Source organism: Zea mays, chromosome 9, assembly GCF_902167145.1.
Source record: "Zea mays cultivar B73 chromosome 9, Zm-B73-REFERENCE-NAM-5.0, whole genome shotgun sequence".
Taxonomy (NCBI): domain Eukaryota; kingdom Viridiplantae; phylum Streptophyta; class Magnoliopsida; order Poales; family Poaceae; genus Zea; species Zea mays.
In genome coordinates this window covers 134,786,367-134,806,040 of record NC_050104.1, presented here as the reverse complement: position 1 = coordinate 134,806,040, position 19,674 = coordinate 134,786,367, and the positions used below count along the sequence as shown (strand labels likewise).

Here is a 19,674-nt window from a genome sequence, read left to right as displayed (position 1 = left end):
GCATTTGCTACCAAAGACTCTAAAATATGAAACATTGAGCTTTTTACCGGTGAGGAGTTCATAAGATGTCTTCTTGAGGATTCGGTGTAGATATAACCGGTTGATGGCGTAGCATGCGGTGTTGACCGCCTCGGCCCAAAACCAATCCGAAGTCTTGTACTCATCAAGCATGGTTCTTGCCATGTCCAATAGAGTTCTGAGAGCACCTAGAGGGGGGGGTGAATAGGTGATCCTGTAAAAACTTCAAACTTAAGCCACAAAAACTTGTTAAGTGTTAGCACGATTATTGCCAAGTGGCTAAGGTGAAGTCTCAACAAAACACAGTACCACAAGAGAATCAAGCACAGAGTGACACAGTGGTTTTATCCCGTGGTTCGGCCAAGACCAACGCTTGCCTACTCCACGTTGTGGCGTCCCAACGGACGAGGGTTGCAATCAACCCCTCTCAAGCGGTCCAAAGACCCACTTGAATACCACGGTGTTTTGTTTTCCTTTCACTATCCCGTTTGCAAGGAATCTCCACAAATTGGAGTCTCTTGCCCTTACAAGTATATGATCACAAATGAAACACAGAGTAAGGGAGGGAAGCAACACACACAAATCCACAGCAAAAGCGCACACACACGGCCAAGAATCGAGCTCACAAGACTATCTCAGAGTTCTCACTTAGAACAGAGCTCGAATCACTTAGAAACACAAACGAATGCGCAGAGACTTAGTGTGGATGATCAAGAATGCTCAAAGGTTGCTTATGTATCTCCTCCATGCGCCTAGGGGCTCCTTTTATAGCCCCAAGGCAGCTAGGAGCCGTTGAGAGCAAATCCGGAAGGCCATCCTTGCCTTCTGTCGTCGGGGGCACCGGACAGTCCGGTGCACACCGGACACTGTCCGGTGCCCGATTTGTTTCCTTAAACGGCGAAGACGACCGTTGCAGACCGTTGGCAGATCTGGCGCTGTTGGCGCACCAGACATGTCCGGTGCACACCGGACAGTCCGGTGCCGTCTTCCGACCGTTGGCTCGGCCACGTGTCTCGCGCGGATTGCGCGGCCGACCGTTGGCCCTGGCCGACCGTTGGCTCACCGGACAGTCCGGTGCACACCGGACAGTCCGGTGAATTTTAGCCGTACGCCGCCGGCCAATTTCCCGAGAGCGGCCAGTTCGAGTCGCGCCAGCCTGGCGCACCGGACACTGTCCGGTGCACACCGGACAGTCCGGTGCTCCAGACCGAGCTGGGTCTTGGCAGCACACAGCCAAGTCCCTTCTCCTTTTCTCTATTCTTCTTCTTTCTGTTTCTAACACTTAGACAAATATATTAGTACTTAAAACCAATGTACTAAGGCTTAGAAACATACCTTTACTTGTGATTTACACTTTGTTCATCCTTGTACATAAATTCCCAATTAAGCACATGTGTTGGCACTCAATCACCAAAATACATAGAAATGGCCCAAGGGCACATTTCCCTTTCAATCTCCCCCTTTTTGGTGATTTATGCCAACACACCATAAAGCAACTAGAACAAGTGCAAAATCACTTTAAATAAAAACTCAAATTGGTTTTATTCAATTTTGGCATATATGGATCATCCTTTGCCACCACTTGGTTTGTTTTTGCAAATCAAACTCAAATCTCTATCTCTAAGTCAAACACACATGTTGAAGTATAAAGAGAGTCATTCCAAAAGAGATTGATCAAAGATTTCAAAAACTCCCCCTTTTTCCCATAATCAACACTTCTCCCCACAAGAAGCCAACTTTTGAAAATAGAGACAATAAGAGACAATAAAAGCTTTTGACAAAACAAAAACTCTATTCTACTATTTTCAAAATCTCTCAAGTGGTAGCTGATCCATTTATCACTTTGGCCTTTATTTTCTCCCCCTTTGGCATCAAGCACCAAAACGGAATCAATCTTGGCCCGTTAACCCCATTGCCTCACCAAAGTCTTCAATTAAGAGCAAATGGCAATAAGATTTCATGAGATGAACTTGGAATTAGTTACCCTCTCATCGGAGTGCAGTGGAAGTCTTTCATGGTCCAAGTCCACCTTTTCCCTTTCAATCCTCCTTCGAGACTAAATTATCAAACTCAAGCACATGGTTAGTCTCAAAGGGTCAAGTTGTAACACATCTCCCCCTACACATGTGCATCACTTTGCAACGGACTTGTGAGGTCCAGGGAGTGTTTGTACAACTTGAGCACCATAATAAGCAACAAAATGCAAAAAAAGGAACATGATCAAAAGCATAACTACATGTATGCTACAATTGCAATCCAGGTTCCGCGAATCTAAGACATTTAGCACACTACGCAACCTGCAAAAGGTCTTCTCATCTAGAGGCTTAGTGAAGATATCGGCTAGCTGGTTCTCGGTGCTAACGTGAAACACTTCGATATCTCCCTTTTGCTGGTGGTCTCTCAAAAAGTGATGCCGGATGTCTATGTGCTTTGTGCGGCTGTGTTCAACAGGATTCTCCGCCATGCGGATAGCACTCTCATTGTCACATAGGAGTGGGACTTTGCTCAGATTGTAGCCAAAGTCCCTGAGGGTTTGCCTCATCCAAAGTAGTTGCGCGCAACACTGTCCTGCGGCAACATACTCGGCCTCAGCGGTGGATAGGGCAACGGAAGTTTGTTTCTTAGAGTTCCATGACACCAGGGACCTTCCTAAGAATTGGCACGTCCCCGATGTACTCTTCCTATCGACCTTACATCCAGCATAGTCGGAGTCTGAGTATCCAACTAAGTCAAAGGTAGACCCCTTTGGATACCAGAGCCCGAAGCAAGGCGTAGCAACCAAATATCTAAGAATTCGCTTCACCGCCACTAAGTGACACTCCTTAGGATCGGATTGAAATCTAGCACACATGCATACGCTAAGCATAATATCCGGTCTACTAGCACATAAGTAAAGCAAAGAACCTATCATTGACCGGTATGCTTTTTGATCAACGGACTTACCTCCTTTGTTGAGGTCGGTGTGTCCGTCGGTCCCCATCGGAGTCTTTGCGGGCTTGGCGTCCTTCATCCCAAACCGCTTTAGCAGATCTTGCGTGTACTTCGTTTGGGAGATGAAGGTGCCGTCCTTGAGTTGCTTCACTTGGAACCCAAGGAAGTAGTTCAACTCGCCCATCATCGACATCTCGAATTTCTGCGTCATCACCCTGCTAAACTCTTCACAAGACTTTTGGTTAGTAGAACCAAATATTATGTCATCGACATAAATTTGGCACACAAACAAATCACCATTACAAGTCTTAGTAAAAAGAGTTGGATCGGCTTTCCCAACCTTGAAAGCATTAGCAATTAAGAAATCTCTAAGGCATTCATACCATGCTCTTGGGGCTTGCTTAAGTCCATAGAGCGCCTTAGAGAGCTTACACACATGGTCGGGGTACCGTTCATCCTCGAAGCCAGGGGGTTGCTCCACGTACACCTCCTCCTTGATTGGCCCGTTGAGGAAAGCGCTCTTCACATCCATTTGAAACAACCTGAAAGAATGGTGAGCGGCATATGCTAGCAAGATACGAATTGATTCTAGCCTAGCCACAGGAGCAAAAAGTCTCCTCGAAATCCAAACCTGCGACTTGGGCATAACCTTTTGCCACAAGTCGAGCCTTGTTTCTCGTCACCACCCCGTGCTCGTCCTGTTTGTTGCGGAACACCCACTTGGTTCCCACAACATTTTGCTTCGGACGAGGCACCAGTGTCCAAACTTCATTGCGCTTGAAATTGTTTAACTCCTCTTGCATGGCCAACACCCAGTCCGGATCTAGCAAGGCCTCTTCTACCCTGAAAGGCTCAATAGAAGAGACAAAGGAGTAATGCTCACAAAAATTAACTAATCGAGATCTAGTAGTTACTCCCTTGCTAATGTCACCCAGAATTTGGTCGACGGGATGATCCCTTTGAATCATTGCTCGAACTTGGGTTGGAGGTGCCGGTTGCACTTCTTCCTCCATCACTTGATTATCTTGTGCTCCCCCTTGATCAAGCGCCTCCACTTGAGGTACCTGTTCGTCATCTTTGGTTGGGGGATGCACCATAGTTGAGGAAGAAGGTTGATCTCGTTCATCTTGTTCCTGTGGCCGTACTTCTCCAATCGCCATGGTCCGTATAGCGGCCGTCGGAACATCTTCTTCATCTACATCATCACAATCAGCAACTTGCTCTCTTGGAGAGCCATTAGTCTCATCAAATACAACGTCGCTAGAGACTTCAACCAAACCCGATGATTTGTTGAAGACTCTATACGCCTTTGTATTTGAGTCATAACCTAACAAAAACCCTTCTACAGCTTTGGGAGCAAACTTAGAATTTCTACCTTTCTTCACTAGAATGTAGCACTTGCTCCCAAATACACGAAAGTAAGATACATTGGGTTTGTTACCGGTTAGAAGCTCATACGACGTCTTCTTGAGTAGGCGATGAAGGTAGACCCTGTTGATGGCATGGCAAGCAGTGTTCACGGCTTCCGTCCAAAAGCACTCGGGGGTCTTGAACTCTCCTAGCATCGTCCTCGCCATGTCAATGAGCGTCCTGTTCTTCCTCTCTACCACACCATTTTGCTGTGGTGTGTAGGGAGCGGAGAACTCGTGCTTGATCCCTTCCTCTTCAAGGAACTCCTCCACTTGAAGGTTCTTGAACTCGGACCCGTTGTCGCTTCTTATCTTTTTCACTTTGAGCTCAAACTCATTTTGAGCCCTCCTGAGGAAGCGCTTGAGGGTCCCTTGGGTTTCAGACTTATCCTGCAAAAAGAACACCCAAGTGAAGCGGGAAAAGTCATCAACAATAACTAGACCATACTTACTTCCCCCTATGCTTAGATAGGCGACGGGTCCGAAGAGATCCATATGCAGCAGCTCCAGGGGTCTTGAAGTGGTCATCACATTCTTGCTGTGATGCGCTCCTCCCACCTGTTTCCCTGCTTGACAAGCTGCACAAGGTCTATCTTTTTCGAAATGAACATTGGTTAGACCTATCACATGTTCTCCCTTTAGAAGCTTGTGGAGGTTCTTCATCCCCACATGTGCTAAGCGGCGATGCCACAGCCAGCCCATGCAAGTCTTAGCCATTAAGCATGCATCTAGACCGGCCTCTTCTTTTGCAAAATCAACTAAATAAAGTTTGCCGTCTAATACACCCTTAAAAGCTAGTGAACCATCACTTCTTCTAAAGACAGACACATCTACATTTGTAAATAAACAATTATATCCCATTTGACATAATTGACTGACAGATAGCAAATTATATCCAAGACTCTCCACTAAGAATACATTTGATATAGAATGCTCATTAGAAATTGCAATTTTACCTAGCCCTTTTACCTTGCCTTGATTCCCATCACCGAATATAATTGAATCTTGGGAATCCTTATTTTTGACGTAGGAGGTGAACATCTTCTTCTCCCCCGTCATATGGTTTGTGCATCCGCTGTCAATAATCCAGCTTGAACCCCCGGATGCATAAACCTGCAAGGCAAATTTAGGCTTGGGTCTTAGGTACCCAACTCATGTTGGGTCCTGCAAGGTTAGCACAAATGTCCTTAGGGACCCAAATGCAAGTCCTGTCTCCCTTGCATTTTGCCCCTAACTTCCTAGCAACTATTTTCCTATCCTTTCTACAAATAGCAAAGGAAGTGTTTAAAGCACAATAAATTATAGAAGGTTCATTCACTACTTTCCTAGGAGCATGAATAACATTCTTTCTAGGCACATGAGCAATATTTCTCCTAGGCATATCCCTATCATGCTTATAAGAAGAACTAGAGGCAAACATGGCATGAGAATCATAAACATGTGAATCAAAATCATTATAAGCATTTCTAGCATTTCTCCTATCATAATACATAAAAGCATGGTTCTTTTTAGCATTACTAGCCATAGGGGCCTTCCCTTTCTCCTGGACGAAGATGGGAGCCTTATGGCTTGTTAAGTTCTTGGCCTCTCTCTTGAAGCCAAGACCATCCTTAATTGAGGGGTGTCTACCAATTGTGTAGGCATCCCTTGCAAATTTTAGCTTATCGAAATCATTCTTGCTAGTCTTAAGTTGAGCATTAAGACTAGCCAGTTCATCATTAAGCTTGGAAATTGAAACTAGGTGTTCACTACAAGCATTAATGTCAAAGTCTTTACACCTAGTACAAATTTCAACATGTTCTACACAAGAATTGGATTTGTTTGCTACTTCTAATTTAGCATTTAAATCATTGTTGACACCTTTCAAAGTAGAAATGGTTTCATGACGAGTAGATAGTTCAAAAGAAAGCATTTCATTTCTCTTAACTTCTAAAGCATAGGATTTTTGTGCCTCAACAAATTTATCATGCTCTTCATACAACAAATCCTCTTGCTTTTCTAAAAGTATATTCTTTTCATTCAAGGCATCAATTAATTCATTAATTTTGTCTATCTTAGATCTATCTAAGCCCTTGAACAAACATGAATAATCTACTTCATCCTCATCACTAGATTCGTCCTCACTTGAAGAAGCATAGGTAGAGTTGCGAGTACATACCTTCTTCTCTCTTGCCATAAGGCATGTGTGACGCTCGTTGGGGAAGAGGGTTGATTTGTTGAAGGCGGTGGCGGCGAGTCCTTCATTGTCGGAGTCGGACGAGGAGCAATCCGAGTCCCACTCCTTGCCTAGATGCGCCTCGCCCTTTGCCTTCTTGTAATGCTTCTTCTTTTCCCTCTTGTTCCCCTTTTCCTGGTCACTATCATTATCAGGACAGTTAGCAATAAAATGACCAAGCTTACCGCATTTGAAGCATGATCGCTTCCCCTTGGTCTTAGTCTTGCTCGGCTGTCCATTGCGATCCTTTAGCACCGTCTTGAATCTCTTGATAATGAGGGCCATTTCTTCATCGTTGAGTCCAGCCGCCTCAATTTGTGCCACCTTGCTAGGTAGCGCCTCCTTGCTTCGTGTTGCCTTGAGAGCGAGAGGTTGCGGCTCGTTGATCGGACCATTCAAGGCGTCGTCCACATATCTCGCCTCCTTGATCATCATTCGCCCGCTAACAAATTTCCTAAGAACTTCTTCGGGCGACATCTTGGTGTACCTGGGATTTTCACGTATATTGTTCACCAAGTGAGGATCAAGAACGGTAAATGACCTTAGCATTAGGCGGACGACGTCGTGGTCCGTCCATCGCGTGCTCCCGTAGCTTCTTATCTTGTTGATAAGGGTCTTGAGCTGATTGTATGTTTGCGTTGGCTCCTCGCCCCTTATCATTGCGAACCGTCCAAGCTCGCCCTCCACCAACTCCATCTTGGTGAGTAAGGTGACGTCGTTCCCCTCATGAGAAATCTTGAGGGTGTCCCAGATTTGCTTGGCGTTATCCAAGCCGCTCACCTTATGGTATTCATTCCTGCACAAGGAAGCTAGAAGAACAGTAGTAGCTTGTGCATTCTTATGAATTTGTTCATTAATGAACATGGGACTATCCGAACTATCAAAATGCATTCCACTCTCTACAATCTCCCATATACTAGGATGGAGAGAGAATAGGTGACTACGCATTTTGTGGCTCCAAAATCCGTAGTCCTCTCCATCAAAGTGTGGGGGCTTGCCGAGTGGAATGGAGAGCAAATGAGAATGTGAACTTTGCGGAATACGAGAGTAATCAAAAGAAAAGTTCGAATTAACCGGTTTTCTTTTCTCGTAGTCGTTGTGGTCCTCGTCCTTTTGGGAAGAAGTAGACTCGTCGCTGTCGTAGTAGACGATCTCCTTGATGCGCCTGGTCTTCTTCTTCTTCCCTTCCTTCCGTCTTTGGCCCGAGCCGGAGTCGGTAGGCTTATCGTCCTTCGGCTCGTTGACGAAGGATTCCTTCTCTTTGTCGTTGATCACTATACCCTTCCCCTTAGGATCCATCTCTTCGGGCGGTTAGTCCCTTTGTGAAGAGAACGGCTTTGATACCAATTGAGAGCACCTAGAGGGGGGGGGGTGAATAGGTGATCCTGTAAAAACTTCAAACTTAAGCCACAAAAACTTGTTAAGTGTTAGCACGATTATTGCCAAGTGGCTAAGGTGAAGTCTCAACAAAACACAGTACCACAAGAGAATCAAGCACAGAGTGACACAGTGGTTTTATCCCGTGGTTCGGCCAAGACCAACGCTTGCCTACTCCACGTTGTGGCGTCCCAACGGACGAGGGTTGCAATCAACCCCTCTCAAGCGGTCCAAAGACCCACTTGAATACCACGGTGTTTTGTTTTCCTTTCACTATCCCGTTTGCAAGGAATCTCCACAAATTGGAGTCTCTTGCCCTTACAAGTATATGATCACAAATGAAACACAGAGTAAGGGAGGGAAGCAACACACACAAATCCACAGCAAAAGCGCACACACACGGCCAAGAATCGAGCTCACAAGACTATCTCAGAGTTCTCACTTAGAACAGAGCTCGAATCACTTAGAAACACAAACGAATGCGCAGAGACTTAGTGTGGATGATCAAGAATGCTCAAAGGTTGCTTATGTATCTCCTCCATGCGCCTAGGGGCTCCTTTTATAGCCCCAAGGCAGCTAGGAGCCGTTGAGAGCAAATCCGGAAGGCCATCCTTGCCTTCTGTCGTCGGGGGCACCGGACAGTCCGGTGCACACCGGACACTGTCCGGTGCCCGATTTGTTTCCTTAAACGGCGAAGACGACCGTTGCAGACCGTTGGCAGATCTGGCGCTGTTGGCGCACCGGACATGTCCGGTGCACACCGGACAGTCCGGTGCCGTCTTCCGACCGTTGGCTCGGCCACGTGTCCCGCGCGGATTGCGCGGCCGACCGTTGGCCCTGGCCGACCGTTGGCTCACCGGACAGTCCGGTGCACACCGGACAGTCCGGTGAATTTTAGCCGTACGCCGCCGGCCAATTTCCCGAGAGCGGCCAGTTCGAGTCGCGCCAGCCTGGCGCACCGGACACTGTCCGGTGCACACCGGACAGTCCGGTGCTCCAGACCGAGCTGGGTCTTGGCAGCACACAGCCAAGTCCCTTCTCCTTTTCTCTATTCTTCTTCTTTCTGTTTCTAACACTTAGACAAATATATTAGTACTTAAAACCAATGTACTAAGGCTTAGAAACATACCTTTACTTGTGATTTACACTTTGTTCATCCTTGTACATAAATTCCCAATTAAGCACATGTGTTGGCACTCAATCACCAAAATACATAGAAATGGCCCAAGGGCACATTTCCCTTTCAAGTTCTATTCTTCCTCTCCACTACACCATTTTGTTGTGGCGTGTAGGGAGAAGAGAACTCATGCTTGATGCCCTCCTTCTCAAGGAAGCCTTCTATTTGTGAGTTCTTGAACTCCGTCCCGTTGTCGCTTCTTATTTTCTTGATCCTCAAGCCGAACTCATTTTGAGCATGTCTCAAGAATCCCTTTAAGGTCTCTTGGGTTTGTGATTTTTCCTGCAAAAAGAACACCCAAGTGAAGCGAGAATAATCATCCACAATTACAAGACAATACTTACTCCCGTCGATGCTTATGTAAGCGATCGGGCCGAATAGGTCCATGTGGAGTAGCTCAAGCGGCCTGTCAGTCGTCATGATGTTCTTGTGTGGATGATGAACACCAACTTGCTTCCCTGCTTGACATGCGCTACATACCCTGTCTTTCTCAAAATGAAGATTGGTTAGTCCCAAAATGTGCTCTCCCTTCAGAAGCTTATGAATATTCTTCATCCCAACATGGGCTAGTCGGCGGTGCCAGAGCCAACCCATGTTAGTCTTAGCAATTAAGCAAGTGTCGAGTTCAGCTCTATCAAAATCTACTAAGTATAGCTGACCCTCTAACACTCCCTTAAATGCTACTGAATCATCACTTCTTCTAAAGACAGTAACACCTATATCCGTAAAAAGACAGTTGTAGCCCATTTTGCATAATTGAGAAACAAAAAGCAAATTGTAATCTAAAGAATCTACAAGAAAAACATTGGAAATAGAATGGTCAGGTGATATAGCAATTTTACCCAATCCTTTGACCAAACCTTGATTTTCATCCCCGAATGTGATGGCTCGTTGGGGATCATGGTTTTTCTCCCCTGTCATGTGGTTTGTGCACCCGCTATCGATGATCCAACTTGTGCCCCCGGATGCATAAACCTACAAAACAAGTTTAGGCCTTGTTCTTAGGTACCCAAATGGTCTTGGGTCCTTTCACATTAGAAACAAGCACCTTGGGTACCCAAACACAAGTCTTTGACCCCTTGTGTTTGCCCCCAACATATTTGGCAACTACTTTGCTTGATTTGTTAGTAAGCACATAGGATGCATCAAAAGTCTTAAATGAAATGTTATGATCATTTGACGCAATAGGAGTTTTCTTCTTAGGCAATTTAGCACAGGTTGATTGCCTAGAGCTAGATGCCTCACTCTTATACATAAAAGCATGATTAGAGCCAGAGTGAGACTTCCTAGAGTGAATTCTCCTAATTTTGTGCTCGGGATAACCGGCAGGGTATAAAATGTAACCCTCGTTATCCTGAGGCATGGGAGCTTTGCCCTTAACAAAGTTAGATAATCTTTTAGGATGGGCATTAAGCTTGACATTGTCTCCTTGTTGGAAGCCAATGCCATCCTTAATGTCAGGGCGTCTCCAACTATAGAGCATGCTTCTAGCAAATTTAAATTTTTCATTTTCTAAGTCATGCTCATTAATTTTGGCACTAAGTTGAGCTATGTGATCATTTTGTTGTTTAATTAAAGCTAGGTGATCACGAATAGCATCAACATTAATGTCTCTACATCTGGTGCAAATGGTAATATGCTCAACGGTAGATGTAGAGGGTTTGCATGAATTTAGTTCAACAATCTTAGCATGTAATATGACATTTTCATCTCTAAGATTGGAAATGTAAATATTGCAAACATTTAAATCTTTAGTCTTAGCAATCAATTTTTCATTCTCATTTTTAATGCTAGAGAGAGATGCATTTAACTTGTCAATCTTAGTAATCAAACTAGCATTATCATTCCTAAGACTAACAAGAGAATCATCACAAACATTTAAATTCTCAACCTTAGCATTTAATTTAGCATGCTCATTTCTAAGGTTGGAAATAACATCATGGCAAGTGCTTAGTTCACTAGTTAATTTTACACATTTTTCTACCTCTAGAGCATAAGCATTTTTAACCTTAACATGCTTTTTATTTTCTTTAATTAGGAAGTCCTCTTGACTATCTAAGAGTTCATCCTTATCATGAATAGCACTAATTCATTCATTTAATTTCTCCTTTTGTTGCATGTTTAGGTTGGCAAAAAGTGTCAATAAATCATCCTCATCGTCACTATAATTAGCCTCATCACTAGATGTTGCATACTTAGTGGAGGATCTAGATTTTACCTTCTTCTTCTTGCCGTCCTTTGCCATGAGGCACTTGTGGCCGACGTTGGGAAAGAGAAGGCCCTTGGTGAAGGCGATGTTTGCGACGTCCTCGTCGGTGGAGCTCTCGTCCGAGTCCCACTTGTGGCATACATGGGCATTGTCGCCCTTCTTCTTGTAGTACCTCTTCTTTTCACTTCTCTTTCCCTTCTTGTCGTCGCCCCTGTCACTATCACTTGATAATGGACATTTTGCAATAAAATGACCAGGCTTACCACACTTGTAGCAAACTTTCTTGGAGCGGGGTTTGTAGTCCTTCCCCCTCCTTTGCTTGAGGATTTGGCGAAAGCTCTTGATGATGAGCGTCATCTCCTCATTGTCGAGCTTGGAGGCATCTATGGGGGACCCTACTAGGTGTAGAGTCTTCTTTCTTCTCCTCCGTTGCCTTGAATGCAACGGGTTGCACATCGGGTGTGGAGGAGGCGCCTTGCTCGATGATTTTCTTGGAGCCTTTGATCATCAATTCAAAGCTCACAAATTTTCCTATCACTTCCTCGGGAGACATTAGCTTGTATCTAGGATCACCACGAATTAATTGAACTTGAGTGGGATTAAGAAATACAAGTGATCTTAGAATAACCTTGACCATCTCATGGGCATCCCATTTGGTGCTCCCGAGGTTGCGCACTTGGTTCACCAAGGTCTTGAGCCGGTTGTACATCGCTTGTGGCTCCTCCCCTTGGTGAAGCATGAACCGACTGAGCCCCCCCCCTCGATCGTCTCTCTCTTAGTGATCTTGGTCACCTCGTCTCCTTCGTGCGCGGTCTTGAGCACATCCCAAATCTCCTTTGAGCACGTCCCAAATCTCCTTTGTGCGTGGAGTCGGAGTCTGGGAGTCTTAGAACGTTTCCTGAAAGCTTGGTCTGGTCCTCCACGCACCTAGGGGTCCCTTTTATAGCCCAAAGGCAGCTACGAGCCGTTGGAGGCCAACTTGGAAGGCCAAACTTGCCTTCTGTCGGGTGGTGCACCGGACAGTCCGGTGCACCACTGGACAATCACTGTAGCTGTCCGGTGCGTGATCTCCTTCCTTTTCTAGCGCATTCGACCGTTGGTCCTCGGGGTCGATTGGCGCACCGGACAGTCCAGTGTGCCCAATCAACTGTTGCTGCGGCCCTGCGGGCCACGCGTCACCCGCGAATTGCGCAGCCGACCGTTGGCGCTGGCGACCGTTGGCTCACCGGACAGTCCGGTGCACCACTAGACAGTCCGATGAATTATAGTCGTACGCCTCTGCATTTTCCCGAAAGCGGCGAGTTCATCGCCGGTCAGCCTGGCGCACCGGACAGTCCGGTGTGCCAGACCGAGCTGGTGTTGGCTGCACACAGCCAACTCTTTCCCTTTTCTTCTCTTCTTCTTTAGTCACTGTTTCTAGCACTTGGATAACTATGTTAGTACATAAAACAATTCACCGAGTCTAGAAACATACCTTTGTCTCTGATTTGCACTTCTCGCATAAGTACTCAATTATTGTGTTGGGCATCTAATCACCAAAATACTTATTGAAATTGCCCAAGGGCACATTTCCCTTTCAGTTAGTCCATATGTTTGTGATGGACGCCAAACACCAAAATCGACTATAGAAAATGTTGAGACCATTTCCCTTTTAGTTAGTAAAATCAAAACCAAGTTGATACGAATAGAGGTAGAGAGAAGAAGATAACTCTTCACTTGATTGTTGAAAGTCGCCTAGAGGGGGGTGAATAGGGCGAATCTGAAATTTACAAACTTTAAGCACTACTACAAGCCAGTGTTAGCATTAGAAATATAAACGAGTCCAAAAGAGAGGGCGAAAAACAAATCACAAGCAAATAAGGCGGATGACACGGTGATTTGTTTTACCGAGGTTCGGTTCTTGCAAACCTACTCCCCGTTGAGGTGGTCACAAAGATCGGGTCTCTTTCAACCCTTTCCCTCTCTCAAACGGTCACTTAGACCGAGTGAGCTTCTCTTCTCAATCAAACGGGACACTAAGTCCCCACAAGGACCACCACACAATTGGTGTCTCCTGCCTTGGTTACAATTGAGTTGGAATCAAGAAAGAATGAAGAAGAAAAGCAATCCAAGCGCAAGAGCTCAAATGAACACAAGTCTCTCTCTCTCACGAGTCACTATTTGATTGGAATGATCTTTGGACTTGGGAGAGGATTTGATCTCTTTGATTATGTCTTGTATTGAATGCTATAGCTCTTGTAAGGTGTTTGAAGGCTGAAAACTTGGATGCAATGAATGGTGGGTGGTTGGGGGTATTTATAGCCCCAACCACCAAATGAACCGTTGGTGGAGGCTGTTGTCGCATGGCGCACCGGACAGTCCGGTGCGCCACTGGACACTGTCCGGTGCGCCAGCCACGTCACCCGACCGTTAGGGTTTGACCGTTGGAGCTTCTGTCTTCTGGGCCACCAGACAGTCCGGTGGTGCACCAAACAGGTCCTGTAGACTGTTCGGTGCGCCGTCTGGCGCGTGCTCTGACTTCTGCGCGCACTGTAGCGCATTTAATGTCCTCTGCAGACGACCGTTGGCGTGAAGTAGCCGTTGCTCCGCTGGCACACCGGACAGTCCGGTGCTACACCGGACAATCCGGTGAATTATAGCGAAGCGGCCCCTAGAATTCCCGAAGGTGAGTAGTTCGGAGTTTGGTTCCCTGGTGCACCGGACACTGTCCGGTGGCACACCGGACAGTCCGGTGCGCCAGACCAGGGCACACTTCGGTTGTCTTTTGCTCTCTTTATTTGAACCCTTTCTTGGTCTTTTTATTGGTTTGTTGTGAACCTTTGGCACCTGTAAAACTTATAATCTAGAGCAAACTAGTTAGTCCAATTATTTGTGTTGTGCAATTCAACCACCAAAATCAATTAGGAAAAAGGTGTAAACCTATTTCCCTTTCAATTGTCCTTTAAGATATGTATTAAACTTAGGAACAATAACACATGTGATTATGTGAGAACTCTATGGAAGAAAACAATCACAATAAAAAGATGCACAAGTGACACAGTGATTTTATCCCGTGGTTCGGCCAATGCCTACTACACGTTGTGGTGACCTCCTTCGTTCAAGGGTTACACTCAACCCCTCTCAAGTGATTTAAAGATCAAACTTAAGTACTACAATTTTCTTCCTTATCTCAAGTTTTTCCCTTTATGAGGAATCTCTACAAGTTAGAGTCTCTCACCCTTACACAATTGATCTTAAAGTAAACCACAAGAGTATGGGGGAAGTAGAATCAAACACACGAGACAAACTGACAGCAACTTACGCACACAAGTCAAGAGAGAAAAGCACAAATACAACACAACGGTTTTACAGCTAAAAACAAGTGACCAAACCTCTATCTATCAAAACAAAGGCATGAATTCGATGTCTCGGCGTTGTAATATGTTCAATGACTGATTGGTTTTTGTGCTCCATGCGCCTAGGGGTCCCTTTTATAGCCCAAGGACCCTAGGAGCAGTTGGAGCTCCATTTGGTAGGATTTGGTTGCCTTTTTATCCGTGAGCGTACCAAACAGTCCGGTGCGCCACTAGACAGTGAACAATACCTGATTTCCTTCCTTCTTTGGTGAAGTCGACAGTTGCCAGCCACAGTCCCCGTGGCACTCCGACAGTCCGGTGCTGCCCGCTGACCGTTGCCTGAGCCACGTGTTGCCCGCTGACCGTGCAGTCGACTGTTGGCTGGGCGCGTGACTGGCACACCAGACAGTCCGGTGCACACCAGACAATCCGATAAATTATAGCCGTGGCTCTGTGGCATTTTCCCGAGAGCGACCTGTTCACTGAGCGCGCTAGCCTAGCACCGGACACTGCCCGATGCACACCGGATAGTCCGATGCACCACAGGCTGCTGCAAGGTTGGCTGGTCTTAGCCAAACTTCCTTAATTTAATTTCTCTCGATTTGAGAAGATACCCTAGCACTTAATAGACATAGTTAGTACCAAAAACAATTTACTGAGTGCTAGAATTATACCTTTTTTCTCCAATTTGCTTATCTTTAACTCTGAGCTCATATTAGACAAAACAAGATGTGTTGAGCATCTAATCACCAAAACAATATAGAAATGGTCCAAAGGCACATTTTCCTTTCAATTAGGTAGGTGCATTCCCAATATGCAAATGTTTTAGGCTCTGGTGGGAACACAAGGGGGGTATAGTGTTGAGAAGAAATGCAATCTCTATTATACCATATGTGTCTAGCGTGGGCGTCCACCACGGCTTCACCACGTCTCCGCCTCGGCAAGCGCCCCTCCCCCGCGGCAATCTGCCTCGGCAAGCGCCCTCTCCCTCGCGGCAATCTCGCCGTGCCCTCACTCCATGGCAATCTCGGCAATGTCCCTCGCTCTGCGGCGCCCCCAAGCTCGCCCTCCCCCGCGCCCCACGACAATCTGCCTCCCCCATAATGGCGCCATCCCGAGCCCGCCCCAGTCGCCATTCTCACTTTGGGGCGCTGCGTCCGCGCCGATCCAGTTTCCCTCGAGTTTTAGAAACCCCGCTCGCTAATAGTCCCCGCGTCTGTAGATCTCGCGTCCTCGATGGAAAGTTCACCTCCACGCCATTCATGGCGCCTTCCTCGGTCCCCTTCCCCATGACCATATCATGCCATTGTGGAATCATGATTTTTGTCATCTTCGTGGAAGTTGAATAACCGCATATAATTTCTGGGAGCACCCGAGCCACTGTCAGTCCGCCATGCCCAAGCCACCGGCCGGCTTCGTGCTAAATGAATGGGGTAGGTGCATCGTCGCTGCATTCAAGTGCATCTTCATCATTGTGCGGAGGCAGGGGCGGCCCACCGTCGGTCGCCAGTACAGTCGCCTCGGCCCACCCACGGTGGTGGCCTGCCGCCAGCCACCAATACCATTGTCTCAGTCCACCCATCAGTTGCAACGCTGGTCCGGTGCTATCACCATTTGATAGGGAGTGAGGGACGATGGGATCAGGTTGACCTATGATGGGCATGCCTGCTCCACCTCTCCGACCCGATCTCACAGTCATCCCCAAATTCCCATGTACTACTCTTGCTATCAATCGGCTGAAGTTGTATGATGATTGTTGTTGATTGAATTTTCTTTCGGTCAATCGGCCCGATTACTCTTGTTTTTGACTAAAAAAACTCATACTCAATGTCATGATATTTGTCTTTGCATTGGTTCTTTGTGAGGGGTTATATATAATTTGAGAAATTTCAAGATGTGATGATTACCAGGAGTCAGCAAAAAAGGTATCATTTTCAGGAAGAATGTTCTTGTGAACAATCATCTTCACAACTACCTCTTCCATTCCCATTAAGAAACAAGGAAGCATTGCAACATTTAGGTTCTCTATATTTCCTAAAGCTCAATAATTGGTAAGCCTACAACCTTTGTACAGACATGACATGGACATATCACTGAACTGATGGGAGAGTATTAATAATTCTGATTTGCTATAATTTCTTTACTTTTTATTTCTTTTAGGAATTCAGTCCGAATATATTCATTGAACCAAAGAGAGGATCCATGTCGGACGTGGTGGATTGGTAGATGTGGAAATTTTTCCAACAGTGACCCATTTTCCTTTCATAAATTTCATTTCATCACTACACAAATTTCATGGATTGCCTACTGACTTTGGACAATATATTTTAGATCTGCCCATAGTTTTGTTTTTTTCGCATCCCATATCTAAGCTTCAGTAAACACAAAGGTTGTGTTGTTGTGCATATAGATTGGCCAAACATAATCATACGACATTCAGGAAAAAATATTTCACATATTCAGAAGAATTTGCTCTTGTTTCTTCATGTTTCTTTTGCCTCCTTGACTCTTAGCATTTGGTTTTCTAATTTATGCAGGCTCAGTACAAAGAATATATCAATTATGAAGAGGTTAGTCCTACTGCAATTCTCTTGGGTGGTCCAGTTCCTAACAACGAAAATCTTTTTTGATTCCATCGGTGTAGTATAAGCCAGTTTTTGCTAACACATTTCTGCGTTATTTTTGGCAAGACTTCTTCATGAATTCATGAGGAAACAAGCTCTTCACCTGCAGGTGTACACCGAGGAAACCGGAGTGCAGAGCTCTGGTCTTTATCTGCCACGGTAGCGACATCTCCTTACACTCATTTCCTCCCTTGGCTATGATTTGATTAAGAACTAACGAGATGCTCTTTCTTCAGTGGCTTAATTTTGATAGGATACAGAGCCGAGTGCAGCATATCCATCGGAGGTAAACCTTCAATTTCATTTTTCATGTTCTTTTCATTAGTGAAAACCATGAACTCATGGCATCGATGTATGCTCACAAACTTCCATAAAAAACACAGACACAACCTTTGTTTTAGTACACCGTGGATACATTGTCCATGGAATCAACCATGAGGGCCACAGTAAATCTTCAGGCTCGAAAGGCTACCTCTCGAGCTTCGATGACACGTTAGAGACTGCTCTAACCATTTCAAGAGTGTATGTGGTGAGAACGAAGCTGTGTGCATTCCAGTGGCTATGTACGCAAACCATAGCCCTACATGGTGAGAGCACCTAGAGGGGGTGTGAATAGGTGATCCTGTAAAATCCAAAACTAATAGCCACAAAACTTGATTATCAAAGTGTTAGTATGGCTAAGTAGCTTTGAAGCGAGTTCTTGTGAACACAACAATCACAGAGAAGGCAACACAAGAGACACACGATTTTTATCCCGTGGTTCGGCCAAGTAACACTTGCCTACTTCCATGTTGTGGCGTCCCAATGGATGAGGGTTGCACTCAACCCCTTTCAAGCGATCCAATGATCAACTTGAATACCACAGTATTTTCCTTCAGAGTATTTTTCCCGTTTGCGAGGAATCTCCACAATTTGGAGTCTCTCGCCCTTACAATTGATATCACAAAGAAAGCACAGAGTAAGGTTGGGTAGAGCAACACACACAAGACTCAAATCCGCAGCACAATCACGCACACAAGTCCCAACTTGAGCTCGAAACACAACACACGGAGTTCATAACTCAAATGGAGCTCAAATTGCTAACATTGAGAATCAAAAGCGTGGAGTCGGAGTCAGGGAGTCTTAGAATGTTTCGTGAAAGCTTCGTGTTCTCCTCCATGCGCCTAGGGGTCCCTTTTATAGCCCCAAGGTAGCTAGGAGCCGTTGGAGGCTAACTTGGAAGGCCAAACTTGCCTTCTGTCGGGTGGTGCACTGGACAGTCTGGTGCACCACCGGACAGTCACTGTAGTTGTCCGGCGCGTGATCTCCTTCCATATCTGGCGCATCCGACCGTTGGTCCTTGGGGTCAGTTGGCGCACCGGACACTATCCGGTGCACCACACCGACCGTTGCTGCAGGCCACACGTCGCCCGCGGATTGCGCAACCGACCGTTGCGCTGGCGACCGTTGGCTCGCCAGACAGTCTGGTGCACCACCGGACAGTCCGGTGAATTATAGTTGTACGTCTCCGTGTTTTCCCGAAAGTGGCCAGTTCATCGCCGGTCGACCTGGCGCACCGGACACTATCCGGTGCACCACCGGACAGTCCGGTGTGCCAGACCGAGTTGGTGTTTGCTGCACACATCCAACTCTTTCCCTTTTCTTCCCTTCTTCTTTAGTATCTGTTTCTATCATTTGGATATCTATGTTAGTACATAAAACAATTCACTAAGTCTAGAAACATACCTTTGTCTATGATTTGCACTTCTCGCACATAAGTACTCAATTACTGTGTTGGGCATCTAATCACCAAAATACTTATTGAAAATGCCCAAGGGCACATTTCCATTTCACATGGGACCTCCATTATTTATTTGCTAACATGTTCATTGCATTTCCATAGAAACATGAGAACATGCTAAAGAAAAGATTCCTCTACGGGTTCTCCATGGGAGGAACTGTGGTGGTGCAGCTTCATATGAATGATCCTTTCTACTGAGATAGTGTCGTGTTGCTTGCTCCAATGTGCAGGGTCTGGTCCTTAACTATATTGAATGACCTAAGTCTCCTGCCTATATTTCCCCTATGTCTGTGGACTGTTGTCTTGCTATTTCTTTCTATACGATTGCTCTAAGTGCTCTCATCAAAATATATTGTTGCTTTTTGTTTCACCTAGCATCGAACCTTCGATAACATGTGTCGGCGTTTCGACCCCGGGGGTCCCTGGACCAACGAGTAAATTTGTCGTTGCGTGTCCCAGCCCAGATGGGTTGGCGCGAGATGGAACACAAGGGGGGAAATGCGGCTCGTGTTATCCTGCGCCGGGGGGATGCGCTCGTAGTAGGGGTTACAAGCGTTCGTGAGGGAGAGAGAGTGAGCCTGTTCGCCAGCCCGTTCTCC

At 46.0% G+C, this 19,674-nt stretch overlaps 1 long non-coding RNA gene across 1 annotated transcript; it reads left to right on the top strand.

The window, feature by feature from the left end:
• Positions 1-16,844: 16,844 nt before the first annotated feature.
• On the top strand, positions 16,845-19,440 carry LOC103639130 (uncharacterized). The gene is made up of 4 exons (XR_559247.2): positions 16,845-17,241; positions 17,362-17,454; positions 17,532-17,581; positions 19,178-19,440. It is a non-coding gene; the product is annotated as an uncharacterized lncRNA (long non-coding RNA).
• The last annotated feature ends 234 nt before the right edge of the window (positions 19,441-19,674 follow it).